The sequence below is a fragment of the Anoplophora glabripennis genome, unplaced genomic scaffold, assembly GCF_000390285.2.
Source record: "Anoplophora glabripennis isolate ALB-LARVAE unplaced genomic scaffold, Agla_2.0 scaffold202, whole genome shotgun sequence".
Lineage (NCBI taxonomy): Eukaryota > Metazoa > Arthropoda > Insecta > Coleoptera > Cerambycidae > Anoplophora > Anoplophora glabripennis.
The window spans coordinates 600,114-619,916 of NW_019416304.1; the positions used below are offsets into that span (position 1 = coordinate 600,114).

General features: G+C 30.0%; 1 protein-coding gene across 2 annotated transcripts in view; it reads right to left on the reverse strand.

Moving 5' to 3' along the window:
* LOC108908391 (nitric oxide synthase, salivary gland) overlaps positions 1-18,995 on the reverse strand; it is a 167,415-nt gene extending 148,420 nt beyond the window's left edge. For both annotated transcript variants that reach the window (XM_018712428.1, XM_018712429.1), the window contains exon 1: positions 18,905-18,995. The gene's annotated coding sequence lies outside the window, so the exon portion shown is untranslated. The remainder of the gene's footprint in view (positions 1-18,904) is intronic.
* Positions 18,996-19,803: the final 808 nt, after the last annotated feature.

Genomic DNA, 19,803 nt, shown 5'->3' on the forward strand with positions numbered 1-19,803 from the left:
AAATCGCAATGACAGAAATTAACTTGACAGCCGCCTACTTAAATATTTCGTAGTTGCAATTGTTATGAATTTTTTTTTTTTGTTACTAAACGGTTAGTTTTAAAGCAAAAAAGTGAGAGAGATAAAAGTTTTAAAATAAACCATCCGATACGTACTTTTGAATATTCAAGTTTTGTCAAACAAAAAAGTTGTAGCTAAAAATAACTTAGGGGATGCTCATTTCAACCTCCTACAAGGGGCAGAGATTTTCGAAAAATCGTTGAGAAGTTGCACATGCATTAATAGAAAATTTGGATACCTTTTTTGGTTTACAAACTACAGTCGCTATTCAATTTTTTTTTTTTTTTGAAACTCGACATTTTACTAAAGTTATTTTTATGCAAAACGTGTTCTTTTTAGCTGTAGATTCACCGATACCTCTTTTGAGAGCACCCTGTATATCAAAAACACAAAACACGTGGAAAAAATTACATTTTGTCATTTCAAAATGTAGTTTCGTTAAGCGGGAGATAGTGACAGTATATTGAAATTGCACCTAATCTAAACTAACTTGAAAAAACTAAAATATTTTGCTTAGTAATTTAATGAAAATTGTGTATGCAAAACTATTTCAAGAGCCGTTTACATTATTGTTTATGTCAAATGCTTGCGTATAGTTCTGTGCACATGTAGGAATATCTAGTTTAATTTATCTTAAAAATATGAGTGTGTTTATAAAAATATTATTTTAGTTCTGTTTATAAATAAAAAAATCAAACATCGTAATAATATTAGCGTGATTAAAAACACGTTTTCTGTCGTTAATTTAGATCGATCCACTCGAGCTTATCTTTGGGTTTAGTTTTAATTATAATAATTGGGCTAAATTGTGAACTAGAAATGTCAAAATTATACAAAGTTACAACAAACAAAGCAGAGTGTTAGAGTAGCTTAGTTTTTAAAACTGGATAAGTGATATTAAATTATGTAATAGAAAACCAATTTAATTAAAAAAAATAGTATATACTGAAAATGTCGCATTTCTATTATTTTATATATAATTTAACATATTTTGGTATTACTGGTAAGTTGGATTACTCTATTTTTAATTTTCTGTTGCAATTTATTATTTTCAAATAAATGACAAAATAAAATAAAATTGTTTTATAGCACTATTTAGATTAATTTTAGAAATATTATTTTTTTTTGTAAATTTTGTACTTATATAAAAAAAAATATATACAGTGTGGCTCGCTAAAAACAAGAACAATCCTCTAAAAAATTATACCAAGGAGTTATAGATTTTGAGATATTAATTTTTAAAGAAAAAGTTTGACAGATACAAGGGTTCGCGGAGATGCTAGTAACTCTTTTCAGGAGCGTGATATCAAGTGGATTTTTGGTACCTGTAAAGAGCATAGGTAACACTACATTATGGCATACCAACAAATTAAAACATTTAATACTAGGTGTTTCATTTTTGCGGTTACATTTATGCAGTAGCTACTAAAACGATATTTTTTTAAATGGCAACACCGGAATAAATTATTTGTAAATATTTCTTAATCAAGTTATTTCCTACAACTTTGCATTTGGAAGTACTAGTCTATTACTTCAAATAAAATAGTTGGACTATGTCAGGTTTTAAAAAAATAACACTGCATATACAGGTTCTAGAGATTCTTTTCCTAATGATATATAGGTGTACCTATTTTTTTCAAGGTCGTATTTTTCGAATACGAAATAATATATTGAAATGAAAGAAAGATTTTTTTGTGATTAAAGTATAATTCAAATATTATTTATTGTTTAAAATATAAGCAAATGAGAAATTAACTCATTATATTACTAATTTTCGTCATATTTTGAATATAATTGTTGTTTAAACAATTTCAGAATATTTAAATAAATTTGTTTTTGACCTTTGGTAAACAGTATATAAGTTTATGCACTTACCTTTGACACAATAGAAAAATAAAGTTGATAAGTAAAGGAAGTTTAAAGATAAATAATTACCAGACTGTTGAAAGACCAATAATTATTAACGATAGGCATTTGAAAATACGCTAAAATTAAAAAAAAATCATCAAAATCGGACCTCTAGAAGGTGAGATATTAAAAAATTTTAAGCGCATCGCGGTTTTGAACTCGCCGATTCAATTTCGAGCAGGCCGAAGCGGCCGCGCTCTCTGCTTCCCCCACCACCACCACCCGTACGATTTTCTTGAATTTCTCGCTTGCATAAATAACTTTAAACACGTTTTAAAATAGGTTGCCAATGAAGAAAAGTATTGTAATCTTAGACCTGGTAAGTACCTATTCGGAATACCAAAGGTATTTTTCGAAAAATTAGCCCGGATGGCCCAGTACATTTAGTGTAAATGACGGTTAACTTTGATCGGCTATAACTACGTAACTAATTGACCAATCGATCTGTTTTTTTTTTTAAAGAAGCGTCTTTCCAAGAACGTTTAAAACCTGCATTAAAAAATTTGATTTGATTGAATATTCACAAAGTTATTGTAATTATTTATAAGTATAAAAATTCGATCAATGTTTAAACAAGCGCCAGAGCTTTCCTAATTGACGGATTTGAATTTTTCGAAAAATGTTTGAAAGCTTGAGAGCCCTTCTATATGTGATTAAATTTTCAAGTGTCTAAGGGCCTTGGTTTTTGCTGTGCAAAATTTTGAAAATTTGCAAATTTTTTTTCAAAATATGGATTACAAAATTATTATGCAAATTATATCAAACCGATTTTGATGAAATTTGGTGTGATGATTCTACATAATATAAAGTTTTCTTGAGCCAAGTATAAAGGTCCTATAGGTACCCAATTTAAATACCCCAAAAAAAGTATTGTTTTTTAACCCCATTTTGCGACTTTTTCGATTTTTACCATAATAATCATGATTCATTCGATTTGTAACTAGTCATGTTTTGTAAAAAATTTAATTACAAACATTTTGTTCCTCTTCCATTTTCACCTAAAATCAACTCTTGAAAAGATACATAATTAAATAGGAAGAAAAATATGACATTTTTCGAATATTTTTTTAACATATTGTGCCGCCAAAAGTTAAGCCCACGTTTTTTTTTCATGCGCATAGAAAAATTTTCATCTCCAGTGATATTTGAAAGCCAAAAAGCCAAAAATCTCCGTGGATATACGATTCACCCAAATATGGCTTTTTGAAACACCGTCTGGACTAAGACTCTAATTTGATAATTTTAAATTCAAACAGAAACTTCAGAAATTTAAAACTGCTCTGCAAATATATTCTGCAACAATCTCCTTCTAAAAGAATCATCTGCATTGGAATTGGTTTAGCAAGTACATCTAGAAAGCAGCAAACATATAAAAAAACATTATTCTTCACAAAACAGATTTAAAGGGATGTCCAAGTCCTTATGAAACACTCTGTGTACTCCTTTAAAGAGATTTTTATTGTTTGTCAGTGTTTTATTGTATAAGCTTACTCTATTTTTCTTTATCTTCCATCATCTTTTAAAAAATTACAGAAAAGTTACGTATGATTTTATTTTGCGAAAATATAGTTTTTAGTCTTGCACTAAAAAGAGGGTAACAAAAAATATATTTACTAATCAGTTTAGAAAATTCTATCAATATATTTAACAATGTTAAGAAAAGAATCGAAGTGATTAATGCCAGGATCTACTATATAAACAGATAAATCTGTAATAAGTATGCAATAAACATTCGTTATAGTTATCTGTGGTGTTTCTTGTATACTATATTTAATAGCGTTATCTCGAGAATTTTTATTTGAATTATCACCTAAAGTTTACAAGTACCCTGCAACCATTGTCTTGTAATAATCAAATTAGAAACTTAGCGAAAACTATCGAAAAAAAACGTTTTCGCACTTGTAGCGATCACGAAACAACCTGTTTATCAAACCATTGAAACACGTATTGCAAAAATCGATCTTAAGTACACAAAGACGGAAAAATCCATTTCGCAATTTTTAAACGGCGTGTACACGTCCTCATTTCAAGTACTTCTCAAATTTATTTCTAGATAAGCCAAATGATAAACACTTCACATTATCTTCCTTGCCCATTGTTGTCTATTATTAAACACGATCACGTTGGGGCTGTCTTCTGCCGTCTCTATTTCGCCCATTTTCAACTGTTCCCATCCCTTTCTAATCTAGTAGATAACACGGCGTGTACACGTCTTCTCGAGTGTTTTTCAAACGTCTTATCAATTATCAATGTCACGTCGAATAGCATACTGTAGCATACTATCTGATGCAATCAAAGGAAAAATTCTTCATGCGCAGATGAACAAACATATTTCCGAGAGTCCTGTATACTAATTAGAAACGGTATCAAGTGGATCTGTGGAAAATATTTACCAAACATGGGCATAAGACGCACGTGTTTGTTGTTTATTGTCGTCTAGGTACAGCGATTTACACCACTAGTATACTATAATGCGTAGTGATGTTTTTCTTGAGTTTGTTATAGGGTGGCGCACGTCAGCGATGTGCTGGAGGTCTTAGGAGCTACCTTGGTCATTTCTTACTAAGATATCGCTACGTCTAGTATGCATTTATGAAATTCACTACAGTTTCGAATACGAAAAGTCTTATAATATTCTGACTGGGTACTAATCCAGACATACGTATATCAGAATTCATAATTAAATAGGATCTAGTATACTAACGAAAAGACTATTTTATGTGTCGCCTGCAAATCCACAAATGTCTAGATGCAACTATAGAACTATTTAACTTTTAACCGAGTGTTTAAATTTTAATTATTTATTTAGTATTAATTATTTTTAAGAGTTTTGAAGATATTGACTCGAAATTTGATGGTTGTGTTTTATATAGAAATATTGACAGCAACCTACTAGTAGATACTGAATCAATAGAAATTAAAAATAAACAACTTGAAATATGATATGTTTTAATTTTTTCCTCAAACACGGTGCATCCTACGAAAAAAATTGTAGAGACCAATTTCATTCAGAATTAATGACGGATTTCTAAAAAAAATATGGAAGTCGGAAAAGTCAGTGGCGTACCATTTTTTTATTAAAAAAGGTTGTGGCATTCTCGCACGAACGCCACTGGTGCAAGTAGAAATATTCGGATCCCTCCAAAAAAATGCACATTTATCCCTACAAAGCATTCTTCAAATTTCGAGTCAATATCTTTAAAACTCGTTGAAATATTTAACAAAAATAAATAAAAAATTAAAATTTAAACACTCTGCATCTCGGAAACGAAGCATATTTCGACCTACGTTTATATGAACTTTTTTCACAAAATAACTTCGGCAACCACGTCTTAAAATATTTCGCACTTATTTACAAACACCCGGTATATATTTGAACTTTAGTATTAATGTAGGAATTATTCAAGACAAGTAGCATATTATAATCAAACTTATATTTTCTTGAAAGAAAATTGTAGGTCACAGAATGGCGTAGGTGGGAAGTAGCACGATAGATGGAGCCAACACTTACGCTCTGTGTATACACATCTTCAATGTCACCTCAAACTAGGCTAAAATGAAACAAAAACGGATATCAAAATTTCGGTTTTTTTCAAATATTTCGAAAACTAATCAGGTTAGCCTTGATTTTTTACAGGCATAATGTTGGTCCCCTGATTACACAACTTTGCCCTCATTTAAGCTACTTCCTACCTCTTATGGTTTCCGAGATCCCTGTAGTGAGAAGCGAATTTGTAACACCCTGTATAGAGGAAAATTATATATTTTTTTATTCCGTTAAATTTCATGAATACCAGGAGAAAAATATAGTATGCTTGGAAAGATCTGATTCCAAACAGAGTAGCAGTTCAATAGAAGAAAGAAATAAATGACCAAGAAGATCAAAGCTAGGAAATATTGCTGACGAAGAAAGTTACAAAAGCATAATATAAAGCTAGAGAATAATATATTAAATAAATATAAATGTTTTGGTGTCACTAAATAGCTTGTGTTGTTATTGATATTTTTTAAACAGACCATGTCATTTTGGATACATTTTTAGAAAGCTTCTTCGATTTTGACTATTTAGTAAACCATATTTAAAATATTTATCAAATGCAAAAATGCAAAAATATCATAGATGTAGGCAAACGAAAAATGATAATAAATTCAATTTTTTTAGTTATAGAATTCAAAATTAGTTTTTTTATTCAGTATATTAGATACAATTACCAGACTGATTTTAAAACTGACACTGAAATTCCTCTTTCTTGTTTCAATCTTCTTTTATCACAATTTCATTTTTAGTTTCATAATTGTTGACAATATAATAAAGTAATAAACACCATTTCTCTTCTTTCGAGAGATTTTCTGTTTTCTTTTCATTTAAAAATTTGCTTTCCCATCTATGTTTCGTATTTAGATTATTCTTCTTCATTCATTTGGCGAAGAAATATATCTACTACTTTCTGTTTTTTTTTTCTTCTAATATCAACGATGTTATTAAAATATTTTTCTTTCATTTACTTATGACTATTTTAGTTCTAGCGAGAGCATCTATATGTTTTGTCTCTCCTAAATGTCGTGATGTTAGAGAAAAAACACAAAAAACAGAAAATATGTACATATTTTCTTTTATTTATTGTTAAATAATTTTTCAATTCTATGCAATATGAGTTTTGTCAAATAATTAATTAATAAAGAAGTACATTATTGGGTCCAAAACTCCATATAAGAAATAGTTGGTAGTAAAATAAATTTATTCGCAGATGGAGTTTAAAAAGCAAAAGTCTGAACTGTTTCAAAATAATAGTGAACATATCCTTTGCAATATTGGTTGATAATTTAATTTTTTGGAGAATTTTGTTAAACAAAAATCGGTTGACACACTTATGAGTCTTTTTTAAACATTTTCCTTTATATCTAATTAAACCAAGATGTTCGGAAGATTAAAAAATAATTAAATTAGGTCGTCTGCAAATAATAACATTGACAATGTACAGGAGAACGCTTAAAAAGACTAAAGAAAGGACATCCCGATTTTTTATCGAACTCGTCTCTCTGTTTCAAGAGCGCACCCTGTAAAAGATTTAACAGTATACTATAAATACAATAACAAACGCAACCTACTTCGATATACTCAAAAATACGTGTACTTTTGATATACCGGTCCAAATACATGCGGTTAACTCAAATTTGCCCGGTTTGGATTGTTAACATTTATAGTATACTATAAACAATTTGGAAATGCAAACAAAAGATCTCCCACTGATATTGCCAGTTCAATTCTCAAGATAACCTAGATGAAGAAAAAATATATTTTTTGTTTGCCCAGTTCATAGAAAATCGACGCCAAATGGCACATTACCGAACGATTCGAATGCAGATCTCACAAAAGATTATGATAATATTAATAATCAGATCGTTGAACCACGATTACGAGCAGACTAAAATGTTACAAAGCAAATACTGCGATATCTATGGTGATATACCACATAGTATGCTAGGTGAAGTGTTGACTTTAAATGTTGACTCGTTCCTTTGTTTCAGCAATCTAGATTTTTCAAAACGCAGAATCTGAAGGACGTTTAACTCTTCGAGGAGCCGGGGACAAAAATTTAGGTGAAACAGATAATTTTTAAAATTATTGAATGCCACCGTGAAGTAGATTAAAAATAAAGATTTTATCTACATTTGTTAAATAATTAAAACATTTATTTCCTCCTATTAAAAATAATAGAAACTAAAAGTAAAAAAAGCAAATGCAAAGGAATACAAATAAATACATTTAAAGGAAAATGATTTTTTTAAAAAAGGGGTTTTATATTTTAACCTGATCTCAATATATGTAAATGAATCTAATCAAAATTTTCTGACAAACACCACTAGTTGAATATTGAATACCAACATCTTTATACAGGGTGTATCTAAATAACACCGAGAAAATTCAAGTGGCGATTCTCCGATGAAAATTAATAGGGGTATTTGGTATAAAATTTTTTGAAAAAACCCTCCCCTGAAAAGTTACGCCCCTCCTAAAATTACAAAAAAAAATTGTTTTTCTTTTTTATCTTCCACGTACATCAAGCTAAAGAAACCAAACTTGGTGAACACTATCTGTCAATAAAACTACACTTTTTGAATTTTTTTCAACCCTGAACTATTTTTGTAAGGGGTTGAAATAATCAACCCCTATGACATTTTTTCTTATAATTTTTTTTTCGATAAAATTTTTTCCTTTTAAAAAATATGTCTAAAAAACCCCATTCATTTACTAACTTTTTGATCTCTTCAAGTTTCTTCGAAAAGTTAAGGATTTATGACAAAAAAAAAAAAATGTATTGTAATGTATTTTTAAAAAGATGAGCTGTTTAACGCGAGTGTATTTTGCCGAAAGATCTAGTGGCCTGTTCTTTACAATGGAATCCGTAGAAACAAATGTCAATGTCATTTATTGTTACTGTTTCTTACTATTTCACAAGTTTCATGATTTTGTGTAGAAAATATTAGTTAATAAACCGAAAATATGGTTAACTATTCGAATTTAGAAATGGCAGATATGCATTTTACATATGGGTATGCTAACGGTAATGCATTGGAAGCGCAAAGACTTTATGCTGAACAGTACCCAGAGCGTAGATTACCCCACCATACTACGTTCACAAATATTCACCAACGCTTGCGGGAACTTGGAAAATTTGAAAAGAGAAGTCATGACTGTGGCCGTAGCCGAGAAGTTAGAACTGAAGCTGTCGATGAAGCCGTACTTAATTTAATTGAGGAATCCCCAGAAACTAGTACCAGGAAAATAGCTCGTGTCCTAAATGTAAGCCATTCGGTAGTTTTTAGAATTTTAAAAGAACAACAGTTATATCCCTATCATCTCCAACGGGTGCAGTCGTTACTGATTCGAGATTTTTTACCACGTGTGGTTTTTTGTCAATGGCTTATTAATATGATCGGCCAAGCGCCGCAGTTCTTAAGAAATATTTTATTTACTGACGAGGCGAATTTCTCAAGAGACTGTATTAGAAATTTTCGTAACAATCATATTTGGGCTGAGGAAAATCCTCATGACTTTTTTGAAGGAAATCATCAGTATCAATTTTCATTAAATGTGTGGCTCGGAATTATCGACGATCATTTAATTGGTCCCTATTTTCTTCCACGACGATTAGATGGTGACTCATATTGTCATCTTCTCGAAGAATTACCTATTATTCTTGAAGAAGTTCCCATTCAAATTAGGCAACGTTTATGGTTTATGCACGACGGTGCACCAGCCCACTTTAGTATACGTGCAAGACGTCACTTGGATGAGGTGTATGCCAATCGATGGATAGGTCGAGGAGGATATGTAAATTGGCCAGCCCGCTCCCCTGACCTTAATCCTTTGGATTTTTGCATATGGGGATATCTGAAATCTTTGATCTACTCAAGGCCAGTTGAAGATATCAATGATTTGCGAAACCGCATTGTAGCAGGGTGTGAAACGATAAAAAATTCACCAGGAATATTTGAACGCATACGCAATTCTATGAGAACAAGAGTAGATGCTTGTATTGAAGCTGAAGGCAATCATTTTCAACATTTTTTGTAGATTGTATTGTCAATATCCGACAGATTTTTATTTTTTGTTACTGTTATAACATTATTCATCATTTGTTCACTTTTAGTCTAAGTTCCAAACTTCTTAGCCTAGTAGAATCATAGGTCAACTATTTGGTTGAGTGTTTTTTAATAAAATGTTATTTAATATGACAATAAATGACATTGACATTTGTTTCTACGGATTCCATTGTAAAGAACAGGCCACTAGATCTTTCGGCAAAATACACTCGCGTTAAACAGCTCATCTTTTTAAAAATACATTACAATACATTTATTTTTTTTTGTCATAAATCCTTAACTTTTCGAAGAAACTTGAAGAGATCAAAAAGTTAGTAAATGAATGGGGTTTTTTAGACATATTTTTTAAAAGGAAAAAATTTTATCGAAAAAGAAATTATAAGAAAAAATGTCATTAATTTTCATCGGAGAATCGCCCCTTGAATTTTTTCGGTGTTATTTAGATACACCCTGTATATTTTTAAGAGCAGTAAATTTTTTAATTACCATAATTCTAGCATACTTCAGAGTCTAAACCTGCATTTTTTTCAGAGTTAAAAAGGCAAGTATTTTCAATGTTTAATAAGTTTTACATGCTTGATATTTATTTTCGTTTTGTTTTTTAATATTTTTATATCTGTGGTATATTCTATTGTTTATTCTTGTTACCATTCTTCCGAAGGTATCTTGTAAAGGAGAAAGAGGAAAACATCTTTATTTGGAAATATTACTATACGTAAAGGGAAAATTCTTGTGACCGACATTAATAAGAATATAATCCAAAGAGAATTCTTTATTGCAATAATTGACCTTTCGAAAAAAACTGTCTTCATATTAAATATTCAATCTAAAGTTAAAAGGAATGCAAGACGACATATTGTCTACCTTTTCGGGAAATATTGTTATCAACTACTTCACTACTATGTTGCAAAAATACAATGATTTGTAAACAATACTCTGAAGTGCTCAACGGAATAAATATCGGGATAGTTAGGATCTTATCACATCTTCTACTTATACGAAATAGTTATATTATTAAAGGCAAACTAAATACAGGGTACATCTGTGAATCCTCTTCTATTTTTTTTATGTTTAAACCACTTGCTATAATATCCGAAAAATAATAATATATCGCGCAAATCGTCCTACTGATATGACGGATCCGATTGCTTGGATCATTAAAAAATTCATATGAACATAAACAGCTTAGTTCTAGATATACAAGGTGTTAAAAAATATTTGAAAATACAAAATTTACTCAAATATTTCTGAAAATTTTTGACGTGCACCGATGAAATTTGGTTAGTAAGTAAAATAAGTAAATTTTAAAATTCACTGAATTTGCATAGTTATGTCAACAGTGGCGGGGAAACCCAGAATTTTACTTTATCAAGAATTTTGGAAATTTAATTTGAATTTAATTTGTCAAAATCTTTTTCTACGTTGTTTTTTACTTAATTTTTTTATAGTTATCATTGTTTTTAATTTGAAAATGTTTAGCACCGTAAAGCTACTCGTTTGACATACATTTTTAAATACGTCATCATTGGCATAGAAATTTTGAATTTTAATGCTTCTAAAAAACATCAAGTCATGTAGGCGAATGATTTTTCGAATTACCCTGTATCTCCGCCACTGGAGCATGTAAATTTTAGCCCTCAGATTTTGAACATTGTGTACATAAATACATGTGCCTAATTTCAAATTATTTCACTTACTAGTTTTTAAGGTATTTAAAAAAATTAAAAATATATTTTGAAGTCCGTATATTTTTAACGAAGCGTCCTAGATGAAAACTTTATAGGAAAGACTCCCTTTAAAATTCACCAAAGAACACGAGGTTTCATTTTTGGTCACCATTTGTGAATCACCCTGTATTTTTAATAACTTTTAACACCCTATATTATTATTATTAAACAGTTTATTAAGATATGGATTCGAACTTTTCTTCTTGAGATAATCCAAAAAATCACATTTCGAAATTTTTTTTATATATGTATTTACGATTTTTTTAGTTGACACCTCATTTTTAGACACATTTTTATTTTTAATATTAAATGTAGGAAGCTGCTGTGAGGAACAAAGGTGAAGCCTATTTTGTCTAAAGTTCTTGGACAATAATTCATTAAAATCTGTGCTTTGTGTCTAATTTTCGAGAGATTGTACAGAACTATTAGTAATCGACTTAGAAAAAACATATTACTCCTGTTTTTAGTTTATATTAAGAGGAACGTATTCTGAGACTTTGTCACAACGTCACTGTTACACCCTGTATAAATATAAAACTAAGAATTCGACACCAAACAACATTCGGTCTGCTTAACTGTCTAAGTATACGACGTTCGCCGTTTCTTTCTTTATATATGTGCTTACAATTTGCTTTTGATCTATTTCTACTAACAATATTTAAAATACATGCTGTGGTTGTTCTAATATTACTCTACAAAAAGTAATTTCCATCAGCATATCGTTATCGTAATCTCAATTTCAAATATTTCGACACGTCCTGTCTCTCTCCCTCACATCTATCTCGTATATCTATCTCGCATTTCATCTGCGTGTACACGCCGTTTCAAGTGTTTTCAATAGCGAGCTAAGTGGCCCAACTTTATCTTATCCTAAATAGTTTTGCTATTTGAAACATTGTATTTTCTCGTTTTAAAATTCAAATGATGCCGGTGCCACTTGAATGAAATCTCGAATGATGTGAATAGCGATTATAACTGGTTTGGAAATGTTAATGAGAAAAATGTTTATTTATCGGCTCCCAGTTTTTGAGTTTTGTTACAGATACTGGCACGTGTTCAGCATACATATAAGCAGTCGATGTATATACAGGGTGTGTGGTAAAAAATGGGTCACAGTTCAAGCGTAGTTTTTTCGAGTGAAAATAAACTTTACCTAATTTAGAAGTTACCGGTCTTAAAAGACTGATCTTTTGGCGGGCATATACAGGGTGTCACCTAACGAATGTTACATATTGGTAGTCGAGGTAGTGACTCTTCTTGACCTTCTCGCTGTCCGGATTTTAATCCATTAGACGTTTACTATTGGCGTCATTTGAAAGGAATTGTTTACAACTCTAACACCTAATACGGGAATTTTGGGATAGAATACAATACGCCGTACGACAAGTTAGACAAATGTATAATTCGTTTCCTATTATCAATAGTTTCATAAAACATTTAGGGAAATGTATCGAAGAGACGTAGAACATTTATTATAGTTTAGTAGACTTTTTATTACTACCATCTTTTAGTTTAGTTTATTACGTTATCAGTTATCAATTATTAAGTATTTGTTATGTTTATTATGGATACGTAGTTATTTCCAAAAAATATGGGGTAGAATAAAATTCTCTACCTATTTCTGATAGTTGCGTGTAAAAATTTAAACGTACATACAAGTTACAGAAGAATATTCACAAAGGGTTAAAGTAAAATGAACGCACTGTATGATTTAACCTATTAGGAATATAATCACTGTATACTTACTTCATGAAGAGAAACTAAGCAACAGCAAATTTTGCTCAAACCGGTTAACTGGGTTCTAATTTAAGAAGAAAACAATAAATAAAAAAAGAAACTGACATTCTCTAACTGTTTTGGCGACATTTTTCGTTTAAGCTAATTTGGTGAAATCGACACCATTTGGGTTCTAGATTATACCCTTGAAGTATGTATGCTTTGTATGAAAATATATTTGTAAATGTCACAAAATAAATTTAAATTTTATAATAATTTACAATGCTTCTCAAAATTTTGCAAATAAATAATTACATATATTCGTTGATACTGTGAACATTATATGTAATTATAAAATAATTTGTATGTTTCCAGGATATACTATGATACGTTTATAGTTAGCGATGTGAAAATCCAATTTTACATTGCAACATTACAAAATGCAACATGCAACATTATTAAGTATGAAGTTTACAAATAAATGTCTGTAAAATCACACCCAATCTGTGATAAACATACCACAAAAACGCACTGACAGTGACGACACTAGTTGCTAATCTTAATTTCTGCGCCTCCCATACAAATTTTTCATGATGCAAAAATTTTCATTATGATCTATCGTAGATGAAGTATTGTGATTCATTTTAATAAATACCTATAGCAAGTAAATAAGTGCCAAAACTTCTGAACGTACAAGGTGTTTTCAAACGAAGTAGCTACAAATGATACAGGTGACTCTACAGCTCGCAAAAGTTACAAAAGATCTAATGACAGAAATTAGCATAACAGCTGCCTACTTAAGTTTTCGTCGACTAAATCGATGTCGCGTATCCAAAAAAGTTACAATATCTCGTAAACGAGGCCCCAAATCAAACTCTTAAAAGAGTGAAAAAATAAAAATAGAATAAAACGCCGCTTTATCTAAAAAAATATTCGAAAAGCGCTTCGATATTTTAAACCAAAATAACACAAAAAGTGTGCCGACTTAAGATCAAAATATGTGCTAAACTTCAAATAAATATCTCTACAATCACCGGAGTTATCAATAAAAATCATTTTTTAAATTTTAGTTTTGACATCCTGTATTTTGAAGATGGGCTCCGAAATGAAAAGTGACTTTAGAAGAGTCCCATTATTTTAGTATTAAGAATATGTGGTTAACGAGTTGACCTACCAATTTGTAACACCCTGTATAATATGTAGGTATTTTTATTTAATTTGCAGCATTAAAAAAATAAAATCTTAATATCGAAACATGATTATTTACTGAAGTTAAGGTAACAATTAGAATTGTATACAAATTCAACAAAAGAAAAAAAATATTTGTTTTCAATTAAACATTTTTTATTTTCCAAAGTTGACTCGAATCTTAAATATGATTTTTATAGTATGTAGAATTTATATTTATAGTACCTATGGAGAAACTCAGAAAATATAATATAATAGGTCCTATATCAAAACACTTCGAATCTACTGCAAGTTAAATAAAAAATTTAATTATGACAACTTTAGAAACAGTATTATTATAATGAATTGTAAAATTTACTATACAGTACGCGCCTAAAGTATGGAATAAATTCAGTAAAAACGAAACAATTTTTTTTTGGGAAAAATCCTCGAACAGGTCGATTTTTAATTTAAAAATACATATTTTAGCATAAAAGGCGATTTTGAAGTCATTTGTTTTCGAGTAATGACGTCATAGACACTTTTTTAAATAGCAACCCCCTATTTTTTTTCTTGATTCTGAAAGATCGTTTCATTGTCGATCCGACAGTATTAAAATGTTGCCATCTTACATAGGAAAGTTTTCGAATTATAATAATTATAATGTAAATTAGGAATGTTAATCATATTAGTTTAATTGGTATTAACCATGTCACTGTCGACTTTACCATCTGATCTATTTCAACTATTTTTTATAGCTACAGGAAAAACTTCTAGAACAGTCTACTAAAAAGTTTTTGTAAAATAACTTAAGATTTAGGCGTATTACATAGTTTCCAAGAAAATTGTAAACATTAAATTTAGTAATTCGCTGTAATTCTCTAACGTGCAATTTTTCTTTCCACTTTTGAGTTTCAAGTTTTAACGAATGTTAATTTCTTGAACTCAATATAAGGTTCTTTATCTGAGCCGTCCAATTTCTACTTTATCGGCGGCCGACAAGTTAAAATGAACTTATCTGATTTAAGTTAAAAAAAGATTTTCGTAAATGAGCCGATTTACTTGAGAGGTGCGATCGTGCGCGACTTCAAAAAAACGTTCCCTTTTCAATAGTACAACTTTAATATCCAAAGATAGCCCTCTTTTAGATGGAAATTGCTTTTTCTACCTACATTTTTATAAGCCATAAATAAGGAAGTAAGGGTTGAAATTGATTCCGATCCAAATCTGGACATTTAAATTCAACAGAACTGAAGATAACGCACTATTATCAAATATAATATTTATGTTATAATTTTTAGTAAAATTAAGAGTTTTATACAGGGTGCCCCGTTCATATTTCAAAAAAAAACATGTGCGCAAGTTCCTCATGGAAAAATAATAGGGGTAGTTCATGTAAAGTGTTTTTCTTAGACGCCCTGTTTTTGAGATACAGTGTGTTGAAGTTGTTACTTTCCAAATGGTTTTCCTTAATTATCTTTAAATCGGCTAAAGATAAAAATGTCAAAATTTGTACACGAGTAAACATCAACTGTTCGTTAAAAATAATGTACAACGATTTCTTTCTGAAAAGCAGTGTCGCCGATGCAGGTAATTGGAGGGATGCAATCGAAAAAGAAAATGTTAAAAGTCAAAATTTATTACATTTCTAAACGGTTCTGTAAAAAAAGGTGGTATACTTGTCGAAATTCGGTAGCATGTACTATTTTCGAGAAAAATTAAGTTGCATAGAAGAAAATGGGGGACAATTTCAGTATCTATTGTAGTATTTCGAGTTTGCACATCTATTTAATTGTGCAGCTGTTTTGTTCTGTATGTCTCCGAGTCTGTTTCCTAGTATTTTTCTGTTTTTATCACTTCTTTTAAGCATTCATGTTCATCAACAGTTCAGTCCATTCAACAATTTAATTGTTTATTTTAGTAATGGTTAGTGTAGTAGTTTACAAAATCTAAAATTAGTTAATAATAGATAATTAATTACCATAATCTGTTTATTTTGATTTACTTTTTTAAATGTTAGTTTACAACAAACTGAAACTTAAAATAAATTTTAATTTTTTTTAGTTAATAAAATGTTTAACAATTTAACTGTTTCATGTGATACGTATAAGAAATTAAAATTATAGTCTTAAATGCAAATACTGTTGGTAGCTAAATGTCTTCAGCTCATTCAATGGTAAGGTCCTTTTTCAATTTAATATTTTGTTGATGTACTTCTGCCGCTTTATGTGAGCAAAAAAATTTAACTTCATTTTTCTCGAAAATGGTACCTGCTACCGAATTTCGACAAGTATACCTTTTTTTTGTAGTATCCTTTAGAGTTTACAGAACCGTTTAGAAATGTAATAAATTTTGACTTTTAACATATTTTTTCTTCGATTGTACCCTTTCAATTACCTGTATCGGCGACACTACTTTTCAGAAAGAAATCGCTTGCACATTATTCTTAACGCACAGTTGATGTTTACTCGTGTACAAATTTTGACATTTTTATCTTTAGCCGATTTAAAGATAACTAAGGGAAACCATTTGGTAAGTAACAACTTCGACACACTGTATCTCGAAAAAAGGGCGTCTAAGAAAAAAACTTTACATGAACTACCCCTATTATTTTGCCACGAGAAACTCGCACACACGTTTTTTGGAACATGAACGGGACACCCTGTATATGTTTTGCTTTAGTCTGTAGAGATTTAATAATTGTTTTCTAGAAATAACTGCTTTTCCAATGTTTAGTGTTAAACCTAGTCCATAGATACAAATAATTTTCACTTTAATCAAATGTGTGATGAAAAAATAAAAACATTTGCGCATAAACAAAACAAAACGACAGTGAAATATGTTATGTTGGAGCCCTGAAAATTTTTCTGAGAAAGTTGAAAATAAATATGCTGGAATCCAATTTTTTTTTAGAACGACACTCGATTAGTTATGTCCATACAAAATACAAAATTTAGACTTGCAGTACTCTGAATTTTTTCATGTTCGTAAACAAACATCTCCACACTAGTTCTTTGCGTTCCTTCATCGATGGAAAACAAAGAACACGTGCATTTGTACACGTTTACAAACAGTTAGGTACACAGTTTTTATACATGTTTTTTTATGTAGACCTGGACTAGACTTTAACATAAACAATATCCGTTCATCGAATTTGAAATTCAAGACAATGACGAATTCTAAATGAAGTACATTCTCTGTTGGCTTTCCATGTAAACAACTAAATAAAACTGTAGGCTGAAGATGAAAAATAAACATCATGACATCAAACAAACATCATTTTGTGTCATCAAAAACATCAGGAAATAAATTAAAGAAGCAAAAAATTTCGAATTCTTTTCTGATTTTTTAAAGCTTGTTATTTGAATAATGGTCGTAAAAAATTTTTTCATCTCAAGATTTCAAAACTAGAATCTTCAGGCTTCAAAAATGGTTAAAAAAAATTTGAAATTTTTTCTGCCTCTTTATTATTTTTTTGCTGAGTACATACCACAAGACATGATCTAACGTTAATAATTTTTATTGCATTAAGTATATCTCCTACAATAGCTAACCGGAAAATAGTTTTGTGAAATCTGGTCTCCCGGAAATAGAAAAAGAATACATTTCCTGTAAAATAAATACGGCTCAAAAGGAACATTTTCTATTGTGTTTACATTTAATTAAAAGTTGTATATGAGATGAGAACACAAGCCTTTCAGGATAAAAATTGCTTTTCAAATTAGAAGATAATCTATGACCAAATCAGGAAACGTTTCTAATTAAAAAAGTGAGACAAAGAATTTTAACTGGGATGGAAATGTGGTCCTTATTGTATTCAACAAAATGTTACTTAAAAAGGGTTCAATTTGAGTTGGGAGATCGGAATTTGAATTTTATAATTGCAAATATTAGACAAATATGTATTTGATGCAAAAATCTGAAGAAATTGCAAGTTCCAGACTTTTAATCATGATGTTCTGATTTCCGTTCCCAATAAGTTTTTTTTGTGTTTACAAGGAAAACCAAAGTACTTTTTATACAGACATTTGCTTAAGGTTTTTTTTTTCATATTAATCACTAATGTTCTGCTAAATTATGGAAAAGGAGGAACATCTAAAAAATCAATGTAAAATGTATTTCGAAACAGTTGCTATCTATGCTTATTTTGGAGATTTAAACACTGCACTGAAAAGATATCGATATCATCGACAATCACACTGATAAATTCTATATGCTCAGTTATTCTTTGCAAATTTTGGAATAGCCATAATGAAAGCACTAATCTACCGTAGATACAGGCATTGCTAATTAAATTTCACAATGAAAAATATTCTTAATTTAAAACAGTTTACTTATCTTCGCACATCTTAAAATCCACGACCTTCTAGATGTACTAGTAAGATAACAATTACATTAAGCAAAAGGCTTCTATAGCACAAAATACATCACTTTTAAAAAAATCACTTATTACCATATTTTCACATTAAATGAGACGAAGTAACTTGCAAAATATAACTAAACACACTAATTTTTCTATTTAATATAAAATTTTTGATAATTATTGAATAAAATATTTTCTTTTGAATAAATTAAAGAATACCAACTGTTGCTTGATAACATATCAAGGTCTACGTTTTAATTGTTTCTTAAATATAACCGCGACATACCGCAAATCTTTATTACTTCCTTTTCCAGAATATAGCATGAACTAAACGTTAAAGCCGACAGAATTGTACCTATCAAAGTAATGTGCACTGGCAACACTTGCAACAGGTCGCGAACTGTTAGAATCCGTATTTTCACGCACGACTATGTTCTAAGTTTGCGAGACCGCCAGCCTAAACTAACAATGCATTTTACTACATCTTTTTATATAGTAAATCTTCAGGGAGAGACTTGACTTGGTCTTACATTAGTCATGCATGTGATCACCCTGTGTAAATGACGTTTACGGAAAATTGCTTGTTCTTCGCGTTACTCGGTTTTGGAGTATGGCCAGTACATCACATTTGACAAAAGACTAAAGTTCCCGTCAATTTCTTAGTATGCTAATCGAAAATGTTTGGGAAGGTGTCGTTGAAAGTGACTGATATTTTTGTATACAAATAAAATTAAAACTCACAAAATGTTTGAAGAAAAATACGAGAATAACTGTAACAATATGGAAGCTAGAAATCTAAAATATAATTTAAAATTATAACTAATAATGGTACACTATTAAAAACTAGAACAGAAAGTTTTTATTTAAAAACATTATTGATATTTTTCAGTTTCAACAACTAATTTTCCATATTTAAAATCAAATAACGAGCGTTCAAATAAAAACGTGGTAAAGTTGGTTCTGAAAATTTGGACGTAGGGCGTAGCGTATAGCAAATGAACTTAAACGTCATCTGTCAAAGCGCTATATCGCCGCTATCAATTTGAAAAAAGCGTTTAAAATGGTGTTTTCTCAAGAACAAAAAATGTTTATCATAGAGTCCTACTTTAGAAATGGACGCAAGATTGATGGAATATGGAAGTATTCTATTGAGGAATGTTTCATTGAATTTCAAAATCAATTTCCCGGCGTTGTTGAGTACAAAATTTTTCAAAGTGCAGTTCAGCGTTGCGTTAATGTTTTTCGTGAAACGGG